Raw genomic sequence first — 19,145 nt, 5'->3', positions numbered from 1 at the left:
TACAGTAAATTTAAACTTCTATAACTTTTTGATACTTTAATATTTTGAAATGATTCCACTTCTGCATTAATCTGCAGATTGTCTTCTTAAAAAAGAGTCCAACCTTAGGTCTGTATTCCAAAATGTTCATAAATTGTAACAATTTAAGTTTGGATGGTGCACTTTCACGTCTATCTGTATGGTAAAAAATAAGGGGTTAAATTGGACAGTGTAATATAATTGTAACTTTATCTTTAAAAGCAATCACAATGTTTTTAATATTTCAAAACACATTCTCATGTTAGCAGACTGATTACTTTTTCAACATGTGACCAACAATTCCTCAACAAATATAAAATATTATAATGAAATATTATCAAAATGTTCATCTGACAGAGGGGACATAGACCTGCAGAGCTGGAAACCTGAATCTGTAGTCATTTTAACTATCAAATACATTGAATCAGTCATTTATTGTATTAAAACTGTAACACTTTACAATAAGGTTCCATTAGTTAATATTAGTTAATGTATTAAATAACATGAATGAACAATGAACAATACATTTATTACAGTATTTATTAATCTTTGTTAATGTTAGTTAATGAAAATAAATCGGTAATTGTTAGTTCATCTTAGTTCACAGTGCATTAACTAATGTTAACATCACAACTTTTGATTTTAATAATGCATTAGTAAATTTTGAAATGAACGAACTAAGATTAATAAATGCTGTAGAAGTTTTGTTAATTCTCAGTTCATGTGAACTAAAGTAGTTAACTAATGGTATACGCAATATTATATCAATGAAGAAAAAATTATTTGTGATGTTTTTCTGCTTAAAATTGGATACCATAACAATAGCAATAAACATTTTTAATTATTATTTTTATAAGTTAATTTATTAAAAGTTTACCAAAACCAAAGCATTATAATCAGTATTGTTTCAAAGTAAAAAAATAAATAAAAATAAAATAAAAATCATCATAACCTTATCCTAATATGCACCTTATCCTTTACAAGCATGCACATACACATATAAGCATGTAACATCTCCTTCTTCACTAATGGCACCTCATTTGCTTGTGAAAGCTGAGGAAGCAATTTCTCTCAACAGAAAAATCATAATATGTGTACTGTAGATATAGCATGTGAATTACTATTCTTACATCATTACAAAATCGTGCAAAAATGCAAATACATTTAGATCATTCTAATTATTTCCTCACAAATATCATATACTTGTATTCTAGCCTAGTATGCCTGCATGACCTTATGCGATTCCATTATAACATGTTTGTTTTTTGTAATTTCCTATGATAAATTTGACAATATATTATGTAACATTTTTGAAAATACTTTTTTACTTTCCAATGAACGTGACTCAGATTTTTGTAGGCAATTATATGTACAAAAATTGATATAAAAAAGCACTTTACATTGGACAAAATATGGAGTCATGTGACATGTTCCACTTTTATGTGTCCTGAAAGTGGAAGCAAAAGGTGCGTTTGACTTGAACAAAAAAACTTAGACTGATAAGAAATGAAAGCTAATAGAACGTCCCATTGCAACAGCAGCGACCAGCAGCAGCCCTACGCTTCCGCCATTCTGGAGTGAAAGCGACTCGGCACTCCACTAGATTCTAGCTGTCGCTCTGGCAAATATCAGATGCTTTGTTTAAAAAACTGTACATTAAAGCTGAAATGCAGCCTGAACGATGACAACAATATCGTACGATCACTAGACTAGTGATCATCAAATCCTTTTAACAGTTTATTTTACAGCCTTTATTTTAAACATTTCCTATGAAGGTAAAATGACGTCAAAAAATATTAGCATGCGCTAATATTTGTGAAAGTGTACGTGACATTGCAAGCGTAAAATACATTTGCATGCGCAAAATAAGTTTTGTAAAGGTCAGGTGTAAATTAAGTTATACACTCAAGAAAACAGGACTTGCATAATTTTACTGTTTCTTAAGTGTAAATCGTGTGTTGAATAGCTGCAACTTCATATTAATTTGTAATAAATATGATCTGTATTCTTCTGACCTACGTTTTTTGCGTGCTTACACGTTTGGCACGTTTTTTGCGCTGAAATGCGGCCAAAAGCCTTGCAAGTCTGTAAACGGCAATTTGCAAGCAAAAACAGTGGTGTTAAGAACAGCAAAACGTATTCACTCTGAAGAATATGTCTCTGTGTGTAAAATAAAGCTATTGCAAAGGTTTAAACAACGTGTTGCGTACACAGGGCATATTTTCCTGAAATAACACGATATGCGCTGCACTGTCTTTCTTTTACTTGCACTTGCAGTTTTGGCATGATTCTCTCACTTACTGGAGTTTGTAAGCTTGAGTGGGAAGGCGGGACTTATTTCTTCTAACCAATCAAACAATATTCTTGTTGACTCTTTGTTTTCTATTATCTGATTGGCTCAATAACGCACCAGGAAGACGTCACTTGTGTCATTTCGGCTCAGCATTGTCCTCGCGGCAGCAGGAATGGTACTTTAATGCGCTGCACAAACAGACAAATATAGAGACTTAATACACGATAATTTATATATTGCGAACCATTACGGTAATTGACATGTGTTGATACTAAAATTTGAGCTAGTGTTTCGTAAAGAAAATACCGTATTCAATTACCACTCCATTACAAAAATAACCATGTTTTTTATAGTAAAACTGTAGTAACCATGTTTTATGGCTTATTAATTACTACTGGCTTAACTGTAGTAAAACCATATGGGCTGCTATAGCATTTATGTAGAAATGTAGATCATATATCTGCTTATACCACTGAACTACATTAAGTAATTAAAACTGTTAATATCTCTGAGAATTAACAATGTAATTCTTGTTGTCTTTTAAGAAAGTGTTGATGGATGCTATATTGGATAGGCTCCATTCGTGGCTGTCCCATCTGCTTAATCGACCACCAATGGATTTGGACTTTTTGGAGTTTACCTGTACCCAGGAGTTAGTTTTTTTTTAAATGCACTCTCAAGTCAGGAAAATGTTCCACATGCTGTAATGGAGGGACTCAAAAAGGTTATTCAGATTATTGGTGAGATTAACCACAGCCAACAGTGTAATCACATCACTGTGAACTTTGAATCTGGCAAGGTTGGGTGGCGTCTTAGGGATCCAATTGCCATGTCTCTACCAGTGCCCTGCACAGAGCCGGCCCAAGGCATAAGCGAACTAAGTGGCTGCTAGGGGCCCCGGGGCCACCAGGGGGCCCCCAAGAGTACATGAAATGACAGCTTGATTTATTTATTTTTTGGTGATATATTGTGTCATTGGACAATGGTAATTATACAAAAAGCAATATTAAATAATTAAATAATCTATATGTATCATCTTATTATTTCCATAGTGACGCATCATGTAGAGGTCTGCGCAGGACTGTTTTTTTAGTCCCGCTCCCGCAAGGTTCTATTCCGCACCCACCCACCCGCTCCAGACAGGCAACCAATATTGGCAACCCTGATATATTATAATATAACATTTTACTTAGCTAATTTTAGATTAAAGTTTTTGTCTTCTGTGTAAAAATAACTTTCCTGGGTATATATTTTTGTAATAAGACAATTCTGTTTCATGAAATTGGTACTGATAACAGCTTAACATTATTTACCTTAGCTTACTTATGGGGTTTTTGCTATTATATTCCAATATCATTATGCCTCAGTTAGCTAGTTATAGATTAAGAGTTGTTGTTAGATGACTTGCTGCTGTGTATAATAATTTATGTTGTTAAAATAACATTTTGTTCTGTAAATGCATTGTCTGCTGGTTTATTTAGCTACTTTTCAGTACACCACATTAAGTATGCCACTTAGTACTTACTTTGAATGTTAAAGTGCACATTAACACCTGACCACTCTTGTGGGTTTGCTACTGTTGCAATTAAAAATCGTAGAAGGGTAAAAACATTGGTATGATGTAAGCAACACAGCTACAACAAATACAATTCATAATGGGTGTGTTAGATTTATAATGTGCGAATAATCAAGCATTGGCGTATTGGCAGCACCAAGGGGCCCCCAAATAAAATTATGTTTTGGGCCCCATAAAGGCTTGGGCCGGCCCTGGCCCTGCATTGCAAAATTGCTAGGAGTGAGCACAAGGACCAAATAATGGAGAATGTCGGAAAAAGGGTTGGCAGTGAGAGACACATACAGTAGTATTTTGGATGAGGAGCTGGACGCATTAGTGTCAACTGTAAAATCCAAACTCTCTTAAGGCCCGTTCACACCAAGCACGATAACTATAAAGATAACGATAAATATATAGTTCTAAAAATTGTTCTCAATATTAAAGAATAGCATAGTTCACACCACAACTATAACGATAACGATACAGAGGAACGATTTCGTTGTGATCACTTTCAAAACAATTTTTTCCCCAGCTGATGAATGATATAACACTGAGAGCCAATCAGAATCCATCCTGCTGTAACGAGCTCAATAATTTAAAGCCGTAGACGCATGTGCGCTTTAGAATAAATAGACGATATCGTTCGCTGGTGTGGACGCTAATATCATTATCTTTATAGTTATCATTATAGTTATCGTTCTTGGCAGGGCCGTGCACAGACCTTTTGAGGGGCATGTGCTGAAACTTAAAAAGGGCACCCCCCCCCCCCCCCTTATTTATTTACCCTTGCAAGACATTCAGCTGCTCTGCTGTGGAACTTCAGTTCACTGCACTCAGTCAGTCAAGACGGGGCGAAGTTATGAGGTTTGACTGACAGTTTGAACGGATCCAACAAGATTTAGTCACAAACTCTTTAATACCTTTCATTTGCTAAATATATTTGTAAAACAGACAGACAGACGTAAAGGGTGACCAATAGCATTGATTTATTGAATAAAAAATAAATTTAAAAAAGGGCACTTCGGAGTGTAAGGACAAAAAGGGCATGTGCTCTGCACAGGTTGAGCCCTACCTGTGCACGTGCCTGGTTCTTGGTGTGAACAGGGCTTTATGCTGGATATAGAATGGTGAAGGGTTTACTGCAGGCTATGGGGCATAGAGTGCAGTGGGAAAGGATCCAGACATCCATCCACCAAGTTGATAGTGCAGGCATTATTTCTAGGCTGACACAGTTAGTGTCTGTTGTTCGTAGGACATATTCTGTGCCCAGCCCAGGAGCACTGATGCACATTGATACCAACCACAAGCTCATATGGTATGCATATGCTCATCCTGAAACAGTAACATAAATTTTATTATCTGACCTTTGATTTGAATTGTTTTAACTTTATATAAATTTCTCTAAAAATAGATACAACATTGTGACCTTCGGGGGTATCGATGGTTTTTCTAGAATGGTATTTAAGTATATTTTACTACCCAACTTTTTAAAAATATCAGGGTCTTTAAATGTAACCCTGTCTAATTATGGGAGCAAATAAAGTAGTCATAGCCAAAAAATGACAAAAGTAGGTAACTTGTGTTTATAGCTGTAAAGATATTAAAGATATCAAAATTACATTGCCACAGAATGTACTCAGAATAATTGTATGCAGAATATATTAAATCACACAAAAAAAGGGGTTTCACATTTCATATTGTATTGATATCAGAATCACACACTCTAGACTGAAACTGCCTATTTTTCGTATGTTACACAGATCATGTACCTAGATGTTGCAACCAATAATCTGGCTTCAACCACCCTGTACTTTTTCCAATGTTCTGTTCAAAGATTTGGTCTTCCACTTCAGTAAATATTGCCTATAATTAATTTGCTTTTGTGTTAGAGCAGGGTGCCAGGTCCTGCACTAATATATTATCCTGAACACATACATCAACTGGTTCAACTTTGTTTTACTAGTGGAGGATAAACTAGTCTGTTGACAACAGGCTTTGACAGTGTACTGATGTCTTTCAGACTGACAACTGCAATCACATACTTTATATTTTATTAGAAGTAAAATGGTATTTGTACGTGTAAATGAATGTTTGTTGCAAAATAGCCACATTTAAAATGTTCTATGTACATAATTTTTATTTTTAGGGTCAGGGGAGACCAAGGGGTTGAAAATGTAGAAGTGGTCCGTATGATGTTCTCTGTTCGAGGTACAGGAAGAAGCAGCTTCATTGCAGGGAAAAGTGTCCACAACCAAAGGTGAGTCTGTTACACTTAACCAGTGGTTCTCAAACTGGGGGTCATGGCCACCTGGGGGCCTCAAGATGGATCCAGGGGGGCCACGGCTTTTGTGGCATTTTATGAAATATAGAAATGTATCATACATTTTGTGCAGTCAAACATCAGAAAAAAAGGACACCAACCAAAAAATTTGATGTTAAAGCATTGTATAATTGAATATGTTTTTGGTTTAATTAAATGTTTTTTTTTCAGATTTTTCATTGGGGGGGGTGTATGTTGAATCGTATGCATCTCTTCTGTTGTGACTACGTGTTCATTCCATGACTGCAAGCAAATCTGGACACCTTTTGTGATGGATGGGACAATCAAATCTGACTCCAAATCAGCTGTTGGAGCTGGGAGGACATCAGGTCTTGAGTCTTCCAGAAAATTAGGTCTTGTATGTTATTTGAATGCATGTCTCCTAACATTTAATAGAATTGAAAATTAACAAAGTTAAAAAGTTTCAGTTTCAGTAATTTCAGTTATTATTGTGATGTGATAAAAGTTGATATATATTTTATCTCCTTGACACAGGACATCCAAAATCCCTTGATTGACTGGGAAAGCAGTGGCCTACCACAAGAACCTAACTCAGGCATCCAAGTACCAGAAATAGAGTGCCCGCTAACTGCAGAGGCAGAAGGGGAACTTAGGGTTGTGATAGATCTGATAGGACCATCGGATTGTTTTGGCAGTGACATTTATTTTTCAGTCGTAGACTATGTGCAACAGCATTTCTCTGTTTATATGTAAAGAATGGGAGTTAAAGACAAAATCTGGTATTTCATAAAACAACACCTTTAACATCTGCATGTCTGTTAAATTAAACAATTCAGATGTGGTTTAAAAGATACAAAAGTTAGGTAACTGCTGCAAGAACTTCCAGATGTTGTCCTTATGCTCTTCCCCAGAAACTTTTAGTTCAGTATTGGATAAAATTACATTAATTTTAAAATGCTTAATGTCTGTTTAATCTTATTCAGAATATGTGCAAAAGCATTCCTCTGTTTATATGTAAATAAAAAAATCAGTTATTTCATAAAACTGTACGCCTTAACATCTGCAAAATGTCTGAATGCAGTTTAAATGAAATAAAGTTTTTGAAATATTTTATTTTGTTAGTTGTATATTATGCTGCACAACATATATTAACATTCATTCATAATGAACAATAACATGGAGTCACAGAAATGTATTTTAAGCTATTCACCGTTCTGCTACTGCCTAGTAAATGATCAAGCAAGAACAGCATAAACAGGTGAGGATCTTTGTAGATCTGTCTTAGAACAATTTCTGCTAATTCTGAGTAACATTTATGCTAAAGATTAGCAAATTGATGAACTGGCTAATTGATGTGACGTGAATCACAATAATAACATTGACATGAAAATGAATGTATTTTTAATTGCCTACACATGCTAAGACAGAAAAGCAAACAAGTTCTAGTGAACACATTCGTTGTATTCTTTTTTTAAACAAATTTTAATTCAACCTAAATAATATATCACTCCCAATAAAACAACGGAGGTACTCTGCAATGCGACATTTAATGTGAAATGGGTATGTATCATCATCATCATCTTCTTCCTCAGCAGGCCATGATATTATCCAGAACGGTCTGAATAAGATTAAAAAGATATTAAACATTTTAAATACTGATTGTCCAATACTGAACAAAAATGTATGTAAAACCTGAGCAAAGCAGGCATCTTCTGAGTTTCTGGGGAAGAGCAAAGGGACAACATCTGGACGTTCTTGCAGCAGTGACCAAACTTTTGTGTCTTTTTAAACCACGTCTGAATTGTTAAATTTGACGAATGGTCCTTCCGAGGACTTGTAAAACATCAACAATAGATAATCAAGCAAATATTAATATTCGGATTTGATGCTTTTTAAACTACTTTTAAACTACTGCAAAAGATAGAATGCAATAAATGAACTAGAATAAACTGTAAACATTTTATGAATGATATATTTAAATTGTTTAGGGGAAAAAATGCTTTTAAAATTGTGGAGAACAACCGGAAGAAAAAAAAATTATAGCATGATGAAGGAGTCGGTTGAACAGCCAATGCCTGTTGTTGTTTGTGACACCTGGGAGGTCCCATGACAGAGCCAAGACAAGGATGGTCTTCTTGTCCTGATCTGAAAGTTCATCGTCTCCCTCAAGCTGTTGGAAACATAAATAAATCATACGAATGACATGCAAGTGATTTAAAGGGGTCCTATTATGCTCTTTTACAAAGACTTGATTTTGTTTTTGGGGTGTACTTGAACAGGCTCTCATACTAGGTTGTTCGAAAAACACATTATTTTTCACATATTTTACATTATTACCACACCTCTCTCCCCAGTCTGGCATGAACGGCTCGAATAGTTCCTGGATCAAATGAAGGCCCGCCCTCTGAAATATGAAATGTGCTGTGATTGGTTAGCTGGGCCAGTGTGTGTTGTGATTGGCAGCACTCAGCGCCTGGTCAGGAAATGTCATGCCTTACCATAGCTGCCTGCGAGCTTCAGTGTAAATATTGCGTCAAAATCAAATCAATTTGAGCAAGATTTAAACCCGGATAATTGTAACCACTCTAAGTTCGTCTGCCTTGGGAAAGCTAGCATGTCTCCGATAAAGTGATAACACTCGTTGCCTTCTCTAGTGTGCAGCTCAACCAGGTCTCATCCCATTCGTCGGTATATTTGTAATATCACAAATCCTGGAAAATATGCATTGTAGTCCAAACGAGTCATTCTTGTAGTTTTTGAAAAGTGATTTCTGTTAAATAAAATATCTCCTTTTGAATTGGACTTTGAGCGTTGTAACTTTACAGATCTTTTTTATGCTCAAACAGCAACATTACAGATTAACTAAAGTTGAAAAAGTGAAAAAGCATAATAGGACCCCTTTAAAAGAAAACCTCTGCATACCAATTGTATAGTTGCACGATGATCTAGGTCTGGGCAGTCTTGTAGCTGAATTGTGGCTGTTTCAGCTGGCCGCCCAAGTAAAACATGTATCACTGTAGGACTGATCCCTAACAAACAAGGATCACCATGGATGAAGGAGTGACCAACCATCCTCCCAGCCATCAGGAACACTTCACTTTCCACAAGAATTTGGGATGTAGAGGGCACAAGATGATCTGACTCACCCTCAAATAACAAGGTTGTGTCTGTGTTACCTGAAGAAAGCATTGAAATTCAGCATTTTCCTCACACAAGAACTATACCTGAATTGGCAATTTAGAAATGTTCACTTATAAAATTGATACAACAAAACATTAATATTGATTTGTTATATTGTTGTGTGCATGTCAGCATTGTCATTGGAATCAAGCCTTTGAAAACACACATTTTGTGATATATCACTTTCTACATACAATAATCCTACATACCATGAAGAACATTCTGTGAAAACATAACCTTGATATCTTTAATATTGACTAAGACCATGTCAAATATCAAAATCATAGTGAAATTAATGAAAATCTAATTCTGATGCTCGTTATCACAATTAGATTACGAGACTTTAGCCTGTATTTCACAGACAGTGTCAAATATAACATCTTACCAACGTTTATCCTGAAGCCTTGAGTCAGTTTTAGGACTGCAGTACTTAGAATGTGATGGCTCACCCCTTCACCTGTGACGGCATCACCTTAAACATGATAGTAAGGGGTTAGTTTACCCACAAATAATAATAAAACAATTCTCTATTGCATTCTATATTTTTAAACCTTTAAAGTCCCACTAAATTGCCTTGAATTGAATTTCACATTGAATTTCATTTGAATTTTTTGTTTGAATGGATAGGACATTTGATTAGAAGAAATTATTGGTGGAAGTGAGAGACTGTTTTGAATGCTTGTATCTTTATGCTTTGTATCAATATGTTACTGTTTTGAATCACACTAGCTTTTATGCAGAAATGATCTCTCTATCCTTCTCCTCCAGGTCTTCCCTGAGATCCAAGGTGAAATGCAAGGGTTGTTCCTGCTCTTCAGTAATTAGTAGTTGTTTTCAATAGACATCTGCAGCCTCTTTTGGATCGGTAATCATCTTCCAATCTAAAGTAAAGCAAAAACAAAACATTCTGCTTGCTACTGTGTGAATTATATGTCTTCATCTTCTTAACAATGTCATTCTTTCCCTGCATCTTTGTTACCTTCTCTGCTGTTGGATGGTCCGGCAACCACATTCTCACCGCCTCTCCTGTTGGATGGTCCAGCTACAGCATCCTCGCCACCTAATCTGCTGTTGGATGGCCCGGCTGCAGCATCTTCACCATTTCTTCTGTTGAATGGTAAGGCTACAGCATCCAGGCCACCTTTTCGCCTGTTGAATGGCCCATCTACAGCATCCTCACCATCTCTTCTGTTGAATGGTAAGGCAACAGCATCCAGGCCACCTTCTCGCCTGTTGAATGGCCCAGCTACAGCATCCTCACCATCTCTTCTGTTGAATGGAAGGCTACAGCATCCAGGCCACCTTCTCGCCTGTTGAATGGCCCGGCTACAGCATCGTCATCATTTCTTCTGTTGAATGGTCCAGCTACAGCATCCTCAACATTTCTTCTGTTGAATGGTAAAGCTACAGCATCCTCACCATTTCTTCTGTTGAATGGTAAGGCTACAGCATCCTAGCCACCTTCTCGTCTGTTGGATGGTCTGGCTACAGCATCCTCTTTCCACTCTGAAAACATTTCAATTTCTTCAGAGCAACTTAAAAATAAACAGATAGTAAAGTGTTTGTACAATTCAAAATTTTTTCTGCACTGTACATATGTAAAGAAAAGTAATGCATGTATGTGTAATCTGATGTTAAAGGGGTCATATGATGCAATTTAAATTTTTCCTTTCTCTTTGGAGTGTTAGAAGCTCTTGGTGCATAAAGAAGATCTGTAAAGTTGCAAAGACTAAAGTCTCAAATCCAAAGATATATTCTTTATAAAAGTTAAGAGTCAGCCACGCCTACCTAAAATGGCTCGTTCTAACACGCCCCCACATACCTACATCCCTATGTGGAAAGATTTGCATAATGCCGCCCAAATGTTCACGCAAAGAAAGAAGGCTTAACTTTTATTCTCGCTGTAGTATTGTTGTTGCCCGCCACCATGTCGTGAAGGCACTGTGTGATTCGTTGTGAAAGCGAAACTACTTTGTTTGGCCTTCCAAAAGAGGACGATATCTGCTTCGTCATGCCTGGAGCTGATCCGTACTGGTTGCTGAGGAAATACTGCAACTTTGCACTGTGGATCGCCGGATCGGCTTTCACCGTGGATGAAGCGGAGTCCAGCCCGGGGTCATCACATGTGGTTGCCGCAAGCCTGCTAGACTCTCCTTCGTCGAATCCGCCGCCTCTGCTCACTCTAGGCCGCCGTGTGTGATGCTGTGTTTCATTGTGAAAGCGAAACTACTTTGTTTGGCCTTCCAAAAATGGACACGACTAGAAATCAGTGGTTAAGTTGTATTTACAACACTGTTCCAGAACACTTCAACACAAATATTTAGATGTGTGCAGCACATTTTATGGAGGACCATTTCCTGGGAGAGTAGACTACAATGCCGGCTGTTCTGACTGTACGTACGTTTTTTTATATTTAAAGAGTTTTTATATTTTATATATTTAAAGCAAGTTTTTTGGGCAGTGTAGAGTTGTTGTTTGTCATTTCTCCGATCACAAATGCAGACATGGTTTTATGTTTACGCAGCGCAATGCAACAAAACGCGTAAAAAGACAGTATAAGTCATTATAATCCATAATTATTTCCCCACTGGATGCAACGAATGCCTCGTTTATAACGGGTTTTCATGTTTTTGAATCATTGCTCCGGCCTGACAGGGCATCATCACAATATGGTAAGGGGCGTAACATTTCTGTCACACACTTGAGGTATTCGGCCAATCACAACGCACTGGATAGCTGGCCAATCACAGCACACCTCGCTTTTTCAGGTCGATGAGCTTTGTAAAAATTGACGTGCTTCAGAAAGGCGGGGCATAGAGGAGAAACAATAATGTACAGTATGTGGAAAACAATGTGTTTTTTTTATCCTTAAACCGCATAAACTCATTTCATTACACCAAATACACAAAATAATGTTTTTTAACAGCATATGACCCCTTTAAACATACTTATCTAAACAGATACTAGCGTGAAATTCAACCGTGTCTTCAGGAAAAGACCTTCCACAAACTGGACATAGTTCCTATAGCAAGCAAATCCAATGTGCTCTAAATGTGTTCAAAATAATAACATTACTATACTTTTAAATGCTTTGTTTTAACAAACCATGTTGGGTTTGTTCTTTTTTTCCTCCCTGACATAAAGGATGTCCTCATTTTGACTTTCTTCCTGTTTAAGAAAAAATATATATAATGGGAAAATGTGCCTAAAGAATAGTCAATTATCAGCAATTATATACCTTTAAACACAAAACTTACAGATGCATTCTCTGAATCTAATGCACAAAAGCCAAAACTTGAAGTGGCATCATAACTCCACATTAATTACAAATGGATTTGGGCATCTTCTCAAATTCAGCTGCATGTGGGGGTAGTGGCGAAGTGTCAATCGTGTCTTGTAGTGGTACAATGTAGAGTGTGATCTTGCCATTGTTAGATGCTGTTTTTAAAGACTTTGCTGTGTAGCCCTCTGACTCAGGTGGCACCACAGTCAGTTTTCTTTGGCCACACCTACCTTGTTTTGAAAGAAAATACACTATTTTTACATTGATATATTCTGATTAACAATATTCTAATGAAAAACATGAAAACACAGTTAATGCATTGTGAAATACTGACAACATGCTGCTTTTATTGTTAAGTATCACTTTGTCACTGTATTATAACACTTTAAGTAGCTGGATAGCTAAACGTGCAATTACAATTACTAACAAAATGCAATGAAGCTTATCAAGCAACAAATTCCCATACCTGCAGCTTTATAGCAAAGCCAACCACCAGACAGCTGCTTCATTTTGTGAAACTCCTCTTCAATGACACTGACAATGTAAATTAAGAATCAAAAGGAAGAATGAGGAATTCAGCTTAAAACAGCTAAAACAGATCAGTGAAAACAGAGTGAATTTACACAACTAGGTACACTATCTCTTTGTGGCCACAGTTTTCTGGCCTGAAGCAGTCTAAGTTCCTCTCTCCCCCTTGGAGTTCGGCCACTATGCTCTGGGAGCAGAAACAATTGGATGGAGACCTTTCATGTTGATTTTGTTTCTTTAAAACGACGTTTACCATGTGTGGTGTTGCAGATGAAAAGGACAGAGGCCAGGACTAACCCTACACAATGGGGATTTTATTACAACAAAGACCACCAGACAACTGGAGTCACAGCAATCATCAGAACTCTCTTAATCTCCTTCTCTATCTTGTTACTTATGTTGTTATACTGCCACCTAGCAGTCATGTGCAGAATCACAGTGTTTCACAGAACACACCATCTTCCCTCCCTGTAAAGAACATTTCTTCAGTAACAAACATATTTCTACACAAACAGAATTATTGTCTTAAGGCAGCAACAACGGTTACCCAAGAAGACATCAATATAGCCATACTAAATATCTTGCAATAACAACTGAAATTAAATGATTTCGTACATGAAACCGTCTCAGGTTACCCATGTAACCATGGCTCCCTGAGAAGGGGAACAAGACACTGCGTCCCCTAGAGGACACTTTGGGGGAACGCCCTCAGTGTGACTGAAGTGCATGTGGAAACACGACAATGAACTTGTCATTGGCCCATGACGTGTTACTGGTGCGACCAAGAGTATAAAAGGGCACCTGTAGCACACGTCATCAGCTTCTTGTCTGAAGCTTTCAAGTTTTCAAGTTTCAGTTTATTTATATAGCACGTATAAAACAGCCACACGGCTGACCAAAGTGCTGTACAGAAATTATATGGGTATAGTAATTCAGATAAATAAATAGGGGCTAAATTATTTAAAGATTTATATACAAATAAAATAATTTTAAAATCAGTTCTGAATTTAATAGGCAGCCAATGAAGGGTCCGCAGAATTTGAGTGATGTGAGCACTTTTGCGGCTATTATGAAGGAATCTGGCAGCAGCATTTTGAACTAGTTGAAGGCGATTGATTGATGACTTAGAACTACCACAGTATTGTGAGTTGCAGTAGTCTAAGCGTGAGGTGATAAAAGCATGAACAGCCATCTCTAAAGATTTATGATTTAAGAAAGGTTTGATTTTTGATAACAGGCGAAGTTGATAAAAACTCTGAAGGAGACGTGCACATGGGTAACCTGAGATGTTCCCTATCGAATGGGAACTCGCACTACGTCCCCTAGAGGACACTTTGGGGAACGAATACCATGCTAAAGGCATAAGCCAGGAACTCTAAGAAGTTCTTATCCCCAGAAACACACCATCAACTGCCAACACACTGTAAGGGTCAGAGTTGACACGGGCCAGTCACAGTCATCAATGTACAGTTTTACGGTTCACAACCCTAAGTGTGAAAAGAGACCTTATTGCACAATAGTGCTAGGAATTGGAAACGCGAGAGGCGATACTACCCCTCTTACCAAGACGTTAGTATCTTGAGGGTCACAGCAGGAGTAGGACGCGAGTCACGGAATAGCCCACCATCTCCACATACTTCTCACATCTATCCACACAAACGAAGGGAAACCCCCTAGTGGTAAGCACTGCAGGTCAAAAGAAGTGGGAACGCGAGAAGCGATACAGCCCATCTACTTCAACTGTTATAATATTGTGAGGATCATAGCCGAGGAAGTGGGACGCGAGCCGCGGAATAGCCCACCATCTCTGCGCACTTCTCACATCTGTGCACAAAAACCGCTATCACATGGTAATTTACAAGAAGTGGGAACACGAGAAGCGGTACTGCCCATCTACTTTAAACCGTCTTGATATTGTGAGGATCATAGCCGAAGAGGTGGGACGTGAGCCGCAGAATAGCCCACCATCTTCTCACATCTGTGCACACAAACGAAGGGAAAAATCTTTCCATGCGCTGTCACACAGTATATTATAAGAAGTGGGAACGCAAGAAGCGTTAATGCCCATCTACTTCAAACCATATAATACTGTGAGGATTACAGCCGAGGAAGTGGGACGCGAGTCGCGAAATAGCCCACCCTTCTCGCATATATCTCACAGTGTTAAGCGCAATACAGAAGGGGAATGCAAGCTGCAATACTACCCATCTTCTCAACACATGTCACAGTCTTGTGCAGTACGGAGGCAACCTGCCTCATGCCGTTTACTTGAAAATAAGAAGTGGGAAGCAAGAAAGATTCTGCCCAACTTTCTAAACCCATGACAATTCGTATTCGCGGAATAGCCCACATTCCTCAACACATCTCACAACCTAACACCGATACAACGGGAAAGCCGCCGTTGTACTGAGAAAACTACGAATTGAAATTAGTGACTGGTCCCCACTAAAAACAAAGCAAAAGCAATTCTCTATACACTTTACATCTCAGTCAATCACATTAAGTAATCTTTATGCCACTTAGGTTTCGATCTCAAACGTGACTGTTTTGGTTGAGTATTCAGGGTGGGTTGTGTCGAGGTTGGCGTAGTGGGTAATGTTACAGTTGGAGTACAGTCCAGACATCCACTCTCAGGTGCGGAGGCAGAACGAGCCAAGTAGGTGGCATTCCATCTCTTTCCATCGCTTAGAAGAAAGGTGTTTGGTCCCACACGCTCTTCCACAGTTAAGGGAGCAGAGAATTTAGGGTGTGCTTTAGGAACAAAGCGAGGAATTCTGACCCTCACATTCTCTCCTTGAACAAAAGATGGTGTATGTGCATGCCGCTTAGTGTCAGTGTACTGCTTCATCTTGGCTTGTTTCTTTTCCACAGTGTCATGGACAGATGTGTTTGGCACATGTGCAACAGGCAAAATGTCCAACTTGGTTCGTATTTTTCATCCATAGAGCAGTTCATAATGCGAGGTTGAGGTAGTTGCATGCGGCGTAGCACGGTACACTTGAAGCCAGTTAGTCACAGCCTCCTTCCAGGGCTGCGACTGCAAGATGGCTGTTTGCATGCAGCCTTTCAGGGCACGATGGGACCTCTCGACTGCTCCAATAGTAGTACAAGGATGTCTTGTTGTGCTGTATACCTCTGTAGAAATTCACAGAAGGCTGCCAATGTAAACTGTGTTCCATTAACCGTGATGACGGTTTCTGGATTCCCATGACGGCTGAAAACGGTAGTCAAGAAGTCTAAGACTGCATCGGTTGTGGCGGACGGGCAAAAGGTAAGCTCTGGACACTTTGAATGGTAGTCAGTCAGAGTCACAGCATACCGACAAGCAGGAACAGCAGTCTCAAATGGCCCTACAATATCAAGGCCCAATTTCTTCCAGGGACCGTCAGGGAGTGGAACAGGCTGTAGAGGAGCTGGGTGAGTGAGAGCTGTCTTATCATTGGACTGGCAAGAGATGTAGGCAGATATGCAGGCCTGCACCTGGGAGTCCATATGAGGCCACCAGTAAAGGTCACGCAGATGCTGTTTAGTGCGTACAATACCCTGATGACCTTCATGGGCCAGCGTGATCAGTGTGTGGCACAATGAGACAGGCACCACAAGTGTGGCACCACGGAAGATGTAAAGACCCTGGACTGAAAACTCATCCCTCAGCTTACAGTAAGGGGTTAGATTTTAGGCAACGGCACGCATTGAGGGTGGCCACCCATGGCTAATCTGTTCCCGGAGAGCCACCATTTCTGAATAAGAAGAGCAAGCACGGTCAAAATCAGAGACTGGCAGGGAACTCAGTACTGAGGAAAGCAGTACTATCAATTCGGGTTCCACATTTGTGGATGCATCAGCTGGCCCGTGCAGAGGGAGGCGGGAAAGGCAGTGTGATTTTGTGAACCTGGTTTATAGACTACCTCATAGTCGAAACAAAGCAGGCGTGCCGACCAGCGGGCAATGCGCAATCCTGCTCTATTCATTCCCTTTGTAGTAAGCAATGTCGTAAGAGCCTGGTGGTCGGTACGTAAGGTAAAACGTGTACCCCAAAAATATGTGCGCCACTTCTCTGTAGCCCACACACACGCGAGTGCCTCCTTTTCCACGATTGAGTATTTACTCTCTGTCACCGTCAGAGTATGCGATGCAAAAGCCACTGGTTTCTCTGTGCCATCTTGCTGAATTTGTGAAAACACAGCTCCCAGTCCATAATCACAAGCATCGGTCGAGATGACCGAGCGAAGGGAGGGGTCGTACAGAGCTAGGGCAGAGCTGCACACCAGGAGCTGTTTTACATTATCAAAACTGGCCTGTGCAGCTTCAGACCATGTGAAAGTCTCTTTGCCCTTGGCACACTCACGCATGGGGGCTACCACCATTGCAAAATTTGGAATAAACTTTGAGTACTAGGATGCAAGACCCAAAAAGGATCGCAGAGCAGCAGCATCAGATGGAGGTGGCGCTTTCAGTATTGCATCAACATGCTCATGGTCAGGCAGAATACCATCTGCTGTGACGACATGACCTAGGAAGCGCAGTATAGTCTGTCGAAAGTGGCACTTGTCATTATTTAGGACCAGTCCAGCCTCTTTTAGTTTTAGCAGAACAGTATTGAGAGTTCGGCAGTGTTCATCAGCAGCGACAGCATAGATGATCAAATCGTCCAAATAGTTCTGAACACCAGGTACCCCTTCCAGGATGGTTGCCATCATCTTCTGGAACGCTGATGGAGCTGATGCGAGGCCATAAGGGACCCTGCAAAATCGAAAGAGGCCTTTATGAGTAATAAATGCCGTAATGTCCCTACTGTCCTTGTGGAGAGGTACCTGGTAGTATGCATTGGCAAGGTCGATAGTAGAGAACATTTTAGCACCATGCAGGCTGGAGAGGAGCTCGTCTACATGTGGTAGTGGGTAACAGTCAGTGACCACAGCCTTGTTTGGCTCGCAAAGATCCGCACACATTCGAATGCGCCCTTTTTTTTTCTTGTAACTCCAATGGGAGAAACCCAAGCAGAGGCATCAATTTCTTCTATGATGCCAGTATCATTTGAGACAGCATCCCTTACTGCGAATGGTAAACATCGCAGTTTCTGACGGATGGGTTGGACTGTAGGATTCATTTTTATTTTATGTACAAACTGTTTTACACATCCTATCTCAGTTGGGGGTGCAAGGAAGGGTGCGGTCGCAATTGTGGACATGACAGGAGTGACTGATATGGCTTCTGCAGTTGTGACTGTATCAGCATTAATAGAGAGATGCCGGCTATTGATTAAGTCCATACCTAATAATGCAGTGCCATCCTCTACCACAAAGAATGTGGCTGGAGCACTAGAATTTTCTACACACACCTGAGCATGGAGACATCCAAGTACTGGTATACGTGTTTTTGTGTAGGTCACAAGTCTAGCAGCAGGTGGAGATAATGGGGTGAGACTGAAATGTTGCTTGTAGATGTGGTGCAGCAGTATGGAGACAGCAGAGCCAGTGTCTACAATAAGGCATATCTCCTTGGCAATGGAAGCAGGTGTCAGAATAGTAGTATTGCAGAACAGTCTTTTTGGGGCTTTATCAGAGTTGTCCAAATACAGTATGGTTACATCAGGTAACTGCACCTCATGCACTTTGTTAGTTGCGATGGAACGGCATACAGGGGCAAAATGACCCCTTTTGTTACAAGATTTGCATTGAGCATTTGCAGCAGGACACTGAGAGGAGTTGGCTAAGTGCTTATCAGAGCCGCATCTAAAGCAGGACTTACGTGGGGCAGGAGTGGTGGCATGAGGCTTAGCTGGGCGATGGGGCTGCTTGTTCGTATTTTTGTGCGATCTGGAATGCACAACCTGCACTGGGATTCCCCTTTCTAAGGCTCCTCTGTCTGAGACCATTTTTTTAGCTTGATCAGCTGCCGCTTCCATTTGCGTTGCAAGCTTTACAGCTGTATCTAGTGTGAGGTCTGACTCCAGTAACAGCCTTTCTCTGATACTGTCACTACACAAATGTTCCAGTAACTGGTC

General features: G+C 39.5%; 1 long non-coding RNA gene and 1 pseudogene across 1 annotated transcript; one reads left to right on the top strand and one right to left on the bottom strand.

Moving 5' to 3' along the window:
• The first annotated feature begins 3,966 nt into the window (after nucleotides 1-3,966).
• LOC107570632 (uncharacterized) lies at nucleotides 3,967-6,700 on the top strand (annotated as a pseudogene).
• Nucleotides 6,701-12,773: 6,073 nt separating this feature from the next.
• LOC107570643 (uncharacterized) lies at nucleotides 12,774-13,127 on the bottom strand. Its single transcript, XR_001607061.1, has 2 exons — nucleotides 13,077-13,127; nucleotides 12,774-12,840 (listed from the first exon to the last, which is right to left on the bottom strand). It is a non-coding gene; the product is annotated as an uncharacterized lncRNA (long non-coding RNA).
• Between the last annotated feature and the right edge of the window lie 6,018 nt (nucleotides 13,128-19,145).

This window comes from Sinocyclocheilus grahami, unplaced genomic scaffold (assembly GCF_001515645.1).
Source record: "Sinocyclocheilus grahami isolate Dianchi unplaced genomic scaffold, SAMN03320097.WGS_v1.1 scaffold1486.1, whole genome shotgun sequence".
Lineage (NCBI taxonomy): Eukaryota > Metazoa > Chordata > Actinopteri > Cypriniformes > Cyprinidae > Sinocyclocheilus > Sinocyclocheilus grahami.
The sequence above is the reverse complement of the archived record's forward strand: the minus strand, read 5'-3'. Positions and strand labels throughout refer to the sequence as shown.